The sequence below is a fragment of the Mytilus galloprovincialis genome, chromosome 9 (assembly GCF_965363235.1).
Source record: "Mytilus galloprovincialis chromosome 9, xbMytGall1.hap1.1, whole genome shotgun sequence".
NCBI lineage: Eukaryota > Metazoa > Mollusca > Bivalvia > Mytilida > Mytilidae > Mytilus > Mytilus galloprovincialis.
The window spans coordinates 53,097,237-53,103,724 of NC_134846.1; the positions used below are offsets into that span (position 1 = coordinate 53,097,237).

The following is a 6,488-nucleotide window of genomic DNA, read 5'->3' on the forward strand; positions in this document are numbered from 1 at the left end:
AACTCCTGGTACAACCCCTACTGGTATTAAAATTATTGCACATCTTCCGCCCAGAATGACAAATCTTCTTTCTACCTAACTTATCAGTAGTGTCTACCTGCCTTGATACTTTATCTGGGTAGTCTTGATACGCCATGGATGTTTACATAGGACAAAAAGTAGTAGTGTGATCAACCAAATTACAAATTTTTGCAAACATTTACATTCCCACCAGCAACTCTAACGAAAGAAGATCCTATCAATTTTGTCCAGTCAACCTTAATCCTTCTCTCCCTTAAAAGAGCTGCTGATTTTGCAGAATACAATTTATGGTAATCATAAAATCTGTCACCATAAAAATTACTAATATCTATTATCTTATCTTCATAATCATCTAGCTCTGCTCTACGGGCAGGTTAAGCTGATGACATGACCCTTTTAAACTTGCCAAATGCCTTAATGAATTCTTGAATTGTGAGTTTTCTAATAAAACGGGGATCTGGCTTCCCAGAAATATTTAATTCTAACCCATTATCTGCAGCAGAGTGATCATGGGGAGTTTCATAGTTTGGGATAAGAAGAGATGCCACATTAACATCCTTACCGTCAATGATTTGCTTTTGAATAGAAGGAGATATAATGTCCACATTAGAATATTCATCCGAACGCACTCCACATGAAACATTTCCAATTTGTGGTCCTTGGATAAAAGATCCATGCTCTTGTGTATTTCCATGTAAAACGGTGTTATTTCCTCTGTTAGAGTTCCACTCCTATTTCCAATTCCTGCATGGTTATACCACTGTTGAAGGTTGAATTCGCGATCTCTACCTGTGTCATGAGTATACTTGTCTCTGTACATTAATCTGCTTGAAGGTCTCTTGAAGTCCTGCAAAACACTGAGTTATGTTCCTGTTTGTTCCACCATTCTCGTTTTCACCATTTGAAACACTGCTTCTGTGTTGATGCACTGATTCTGCTAAGGTAATTGGAAGAGTGTTCTTTGGTGAGGAATCTGTGTTTATCTCATCACTAATGGTCTCTGTCTGTTGTGTCTCTAAAGGTGTTACTCCATCAAAACAATTCTCTAAATAAAGTTGTTTTAACACTTGTTTTGACATACCAGTAGGTGTTCTTATTCCCTTTTTGTTAAGTTCTTCTTTTAGTTTGTTTATTGTCCAGTTAGAAGGGTTATTAGAATCCCATTGGGTCTCATACGGAGAATTCATATTTTCCCTTCGCACACCTTTTCCTCTGCCAGACATTTTGTGGTCAGTTATAAGAAGAGATGCCAAATTAATTCCCAAATAATGTTTATTTTTCCAGGTTAGATAATCTGAATTATATTTAGTTGTTTAAAAAACTGTAATATAGCTTTAGTAAAGTAATCCAAACACTGAAAGTTCAAGTTTTTAGCTAAAACACTATTAAGGCCAAGATTATTCTTATAACTGCTTAATCTTGATTTAAATAAATGAGTAATCAAGGCAGCATACATAGGTTTTTAATACACAACCTCTTAATGTGATACTCCTAAGTGGGAGGAGTTAAAACTGAACCCAGATTAATGTATCAAGAAACAAAGGACAAAGGAAGCCAAATGCCACAAGTGGTCACTAATTCACAAGACATGTATATTTTTATTGGAACTGATGTAATTAGACCTTGACATGTACATTGGCAAATGCCAAAGTTTACACATAAACAAATAATAGGTGCATTTTTACCGACCTACAAAAAGAAGAAAAAAAAAGAAATCTACAACACAAGCCCGATGAAAGCCCCATATTTCTGATGCATAACGGAACGGAACAAAAAGAGGCACGAAAGATACCAGAGGGACAGTCAAACTCACAAATCGAAAACAAACTGACAGCGCCATTGCTAAAATTTAAAAAGACAAACAGACAAACAATAGTACACATGACACAACATAGAAAACTGAAGAATAAACAACGAGAACCAACTATACTGTCAAATAAAATACAACATTCAATAGTTGATATGTAAAAAAAATCAAGAGTTTTCATTAGTGGTGACAAGGCAATCGATCTTTGCTTAGCAAGCCGTTTTTCTGTTTGAAGAAATTTGCATTAGAATGTAACAATATTTCGGGGTAAACGAATGAATCAACTATTTGAAGTTCATTGGTGTCATAGATTTCGAGTGCAGTGAGGAGAGTTTAACACAAGAATAACTCCTACTCATCACCCAGATCATCATCAACATTGTTATTATGCACCAGGTATTTGTGTAATTTACAAGATAAAGCCATGCTGGACGATGTCAATTCAGTATACTTGAGTAAATCGTGCACAGAGGACTAAGTTTATGATATATACATGCATTGGTTCAAGAATTGGATAAACATTATTTTTCACCACTCACTGGTTTCATATGACTTTAATATTAATCAAAACCCTGACCACATGCACACCTTCAATAAATGTAACCACAGCTAGCAAAGTGAAAACTTCATATCTTTCAAGCCGTAGAAGGAGTTATCTGGAATAGCTATATTACCGTATTGGGACGGACAGACGGATGGACAGGGATTAAACCATATGCCCCCAACTTTCAGTAGCGGGAGCATAAAGAGGGGGTCCATTCCCGAGCACCTGTTAAAAACATAATAATATCGACGTAATATTATAACAAAACACGAATGTACACTTCAGACTGTAGATTCTTATAGAGAAAGTCTAGAAAGGTGCGAGAACGATCGGAATAAACGTTCTAAAAAGTTGTATCTTATTTCCTGTGAGATCATACTACAAATCATAAGAAGTGATATCGTTTTTCTAGATTAAGTAGCATATTTAATATCATATCACTAAACCACAATAAACAGTCAATTCATGAATAACCTTCATGAAGTTGCTGTCAAAAATGGCATTATATTTCTCACCAGATGATATAAGTTTAAAATGTGTATTTGATCAATTTGATGATTTACTTCGAAATTTATACATTTCAACCTAACATTAAACACTGTCCCTATTATCATACAGCTACAAATGAGGACATTATATAGGTTTAGATTTCATATTATTTATTTTTATTTTTTTTCATCATAACTCATATCCCAAGTTATACATGTCAACGATTTTTAGTGTCTTCATGTTGTCTTTGATATTTCAACAACTTCGATATTTCCATGTGCAGTGATGACCTGGATACAAATTCCCCTGGTCAGTAAGAATAACACTAAATCTGTTGTAATATGAACTGTATGACGAATACTCAGCAAGTCTCGCACTGAATTCACAAGCCTGTTCCATAACCTGAAAAATGGAAACGGTTTTAGAGCACTGAACAATATGTCATAATAAAGATAAGAACGACGACTTTTGAACCTTTAAAAATAATCTGTTTTGTAACAAGTGGTAAGTTATAAAACCTGTACATGCATAATAAACTTTTCTCTTTGTTGTGTTGTTTATACTTATTTTTGGTTGTTGTATGTTGTGTATTTATCTAGTTCGCCTCCGCATGCGTTTTTTTCCCGCTTTGTTTAAGACCCATTGGTGAATTTTGACTGTTTTCTGCTCTATAGTCGGGTCGTTGTTTCTTTGACACATTCCACATTTCCTTTCTATTCATTGCAGTATTACATCTAGTCGACTAAACAAATGATTAAACACATCATAAGTTTCCTTTAACTTTTAAAGTGAAATATTCTTCATTTTTAATTAACATACTTGAAACTTTCCATTTCCACTGCATCGCAAGAATACCGCCGTATGATCTGTCCATCTATTGTTGTATGTGCCATGCTCAAATGTTGCTATAGCTGTACCGTGTGCTACATATCCTGTACCATGCTGACAGTATGCGGCTACCTTTCATTATATAAAATTGGGGATTTTTACACAATGTAATATGTTGATAACAATGGTACTTTTTCATTTAAATCAATTAAAATATTCAAGAAAAAAAACCCAATAAAATAACCTTGATATAATCTTTTACCCTACTCTTTTGATTTTAACATAGCAAAATTTAAAAGAGACTATGATTGAAAATTGAGAAACAATACCAGGATGATGATAAAAATGTTAAAATAACGGGAAACAAACCTGCTGAAAACAACACACACACAATGATGAAGCTACCACAACAATTAAACTGAAGTTTCTTCAATAAAATATAATTTATAGATACTGCTTTTTACAACGCTAGCATGCAGTTTATTAGTTATCAAATGTACCAGGATTATAATTTTGTACGCCAGACGCGCGTTTCGTCTACATTAGACTCATCAGTGACGATCATATCAAAATATTTATAAAGCCAAACAAGTTCAAAGTTGAAGAGCATTGAAGGTTCAAAATTTGTGCCAAAAACGTCTAAGGTAATCTATGCCTGGGATAAGAAAATACTTAGTTTTTCGAAAAAATCAGTTTTGTAAACATGAAATTTGTAAAATTGACCACATTATTGATATTCATGTTAACACCGAAATGTTGACTACTGGACTGGTGATACCCTCGGGGTCGAAACGTCCACCAGGAGTGGCATCGACCCAGTGGTGTAAATAGTTATCAAAGGTACCAGGATTATAATTTAGTACGCCAGACGCGCGTTTCGTCTACATACGACTATTCAGTGACGCTCATATCAAAATATTTATAAAGCCAAACAAGTTCAAAGTTGAAGAACATTGAGGGTTCAAAATTTCCAATAGATTGTGCCAAATACGGCTAAGGTAATCTATTCTTGGGATAAGAAAATCCTTAGTTTTTCGAAAAATTCAAAGTTTTGTAAACATGAAATTTGTAAAATTGACCACATTATTGATATTCATGTCAACACCGAAATGTTGACTACTGGGTTGGTGATATCCTCGGGGACGAAACGTCCACCAGCAGTGGCATCGACTACTAGTCCAAATATTTTGGGCAAAAATTTAATGCAATTAGTTATTATAAAAACTCTTCAACGGTAATTAATAATTGTAGGTCGAAAAAGATTCGGTTACGTATTTTAATTCACATTTATTGCAAGGAGTAAAGAAATTTTGCCAATTCGAATAACTTATGTTTTTATTCAAAGTCAATGGCGAAATGTAAAATCAAGGATTTAATCAAGGATTTATACAGTTAGCATATCAATCCTAGGTAAAATGATAAAATAAATTAAACGTACATGTCTTCTTGGTCTGATCAGATGATTAAGGGATGTCAAGTCCTTTTTCTAAACCTCTAAAACAAAGTTCCTGTTTGTTTGATAAAAAGCTTTATCCGTAAGATCATATGTTAATTTCAATAATGATCACAACTAATTTGCAAACATGCCAATAGAACATTATATTTACATTATAACCGGGAGACCATAATCCCGTATACGGAGCTCCGCATGCGCACTTTACTAGTGCAACACATTGGCCTCCACAAGAAGACGAAGGACAGTCGTACTGAGAGACTTCATCAAATCTGTGATGAACATCTACTTGCCATTCGTTGAACGTTTTCTTAGCGCAGACAACCGGCACTTTGGCATCAGCTTCAATTGTTAAAAGAACTGCAAAATACGATTAAATTTTTTTTTTAAATACTGAACTCTAAGGTAAATTCAAACAGGGGGAAGTCCACAAAAAGTGGCAAAATCAAAAGTGTCAATCAACGCATATTCTTGACTTGTAACAGGGTTTTCCCATACAAATTGATGGGTTGAACAAAGTTTTAAAGCTAGCTAACGCAAAAACGTATCACAATTGTTTATAGGTCCGTTTAATTGAAACAATTGGGTAATCAACCCAAACAGTCATACATTGTAAATCTTGTTTATGAAGTGGATTAAAAAAAAACAAATATAAGCGGGGTTTTTTATCATTAAAGGAACACGTAGAAAAATATAACATTGTTTAGTGTGTGTGTGTGTATCATGTGAAGGGAATAAGATTATTCATTATGCAACAAAACACCGTGCCTGCTTAATTTAATCTTATTGGCAAAAAACAAGTTCAATATGATTGTCCAGAGTAAATGCCCCAGAAGTATATACCAGATTTGTGGAAACCTACTGATCGTGTAAATCATTTTGTATCAGTGAAAACTTACCAACAATGCAGACTGCGAAAATCCAAAGCTGCATATTTGCTCTAAATAAACAAAATAAAGACGAAAATATACAATCACGAACTTTATTTTTTTTTTCACATAAAGAACACAAAAGTCAAGTAAATGCTTCTTGGGAAAAATATTGCTTTATAGCATTTCAGAAAAAGATATATACATTTGTAATTCATTATACTTGCAGCTTATCATTGGGAGGAAGTTCTCATTAAAGGGAATATGTGATTAAAAAAAAAAAGATTTTAACAGTACGACAATAGTATTTTTGGTTAGATAAGCTTGAAAAACAACGTTTTTCTGAAGAAGAAAAAAGGAGAAACACGAATATTTGAATTAAAAAAAAAAATTATGAGTCCTTCTTACCTTAATTTTTCTCAAAATAGTTTCAGTTCGGCCTGCAATATTATAAGATGCATTGTATGAGCATTTATA

General features: G+C 33.7%; 1 long non-coding RNA gene across 1 annotated transcript; it reads right to left on the reverse strand.

The window, feature by feature from the left end:
- Positions 1–3,014: 3,014 nt before the first annotated feature.
- Positions 3,015–6,488, reverse strand: LOC143046976 (uncharacterized). Its single transcript, XR_012969337.1, has 5 exons — positions 6,420–6,488; positions 6,042–6,082; positions 5,297–5,502; positions 3,681–3,821; positions 3,015–3,263 (listed from the first exon to the last, which is right to left on the reverse strand). It is a non-coding gene; the product is annotated as an uncharacterized LOC143046976 (long non-coding RNA).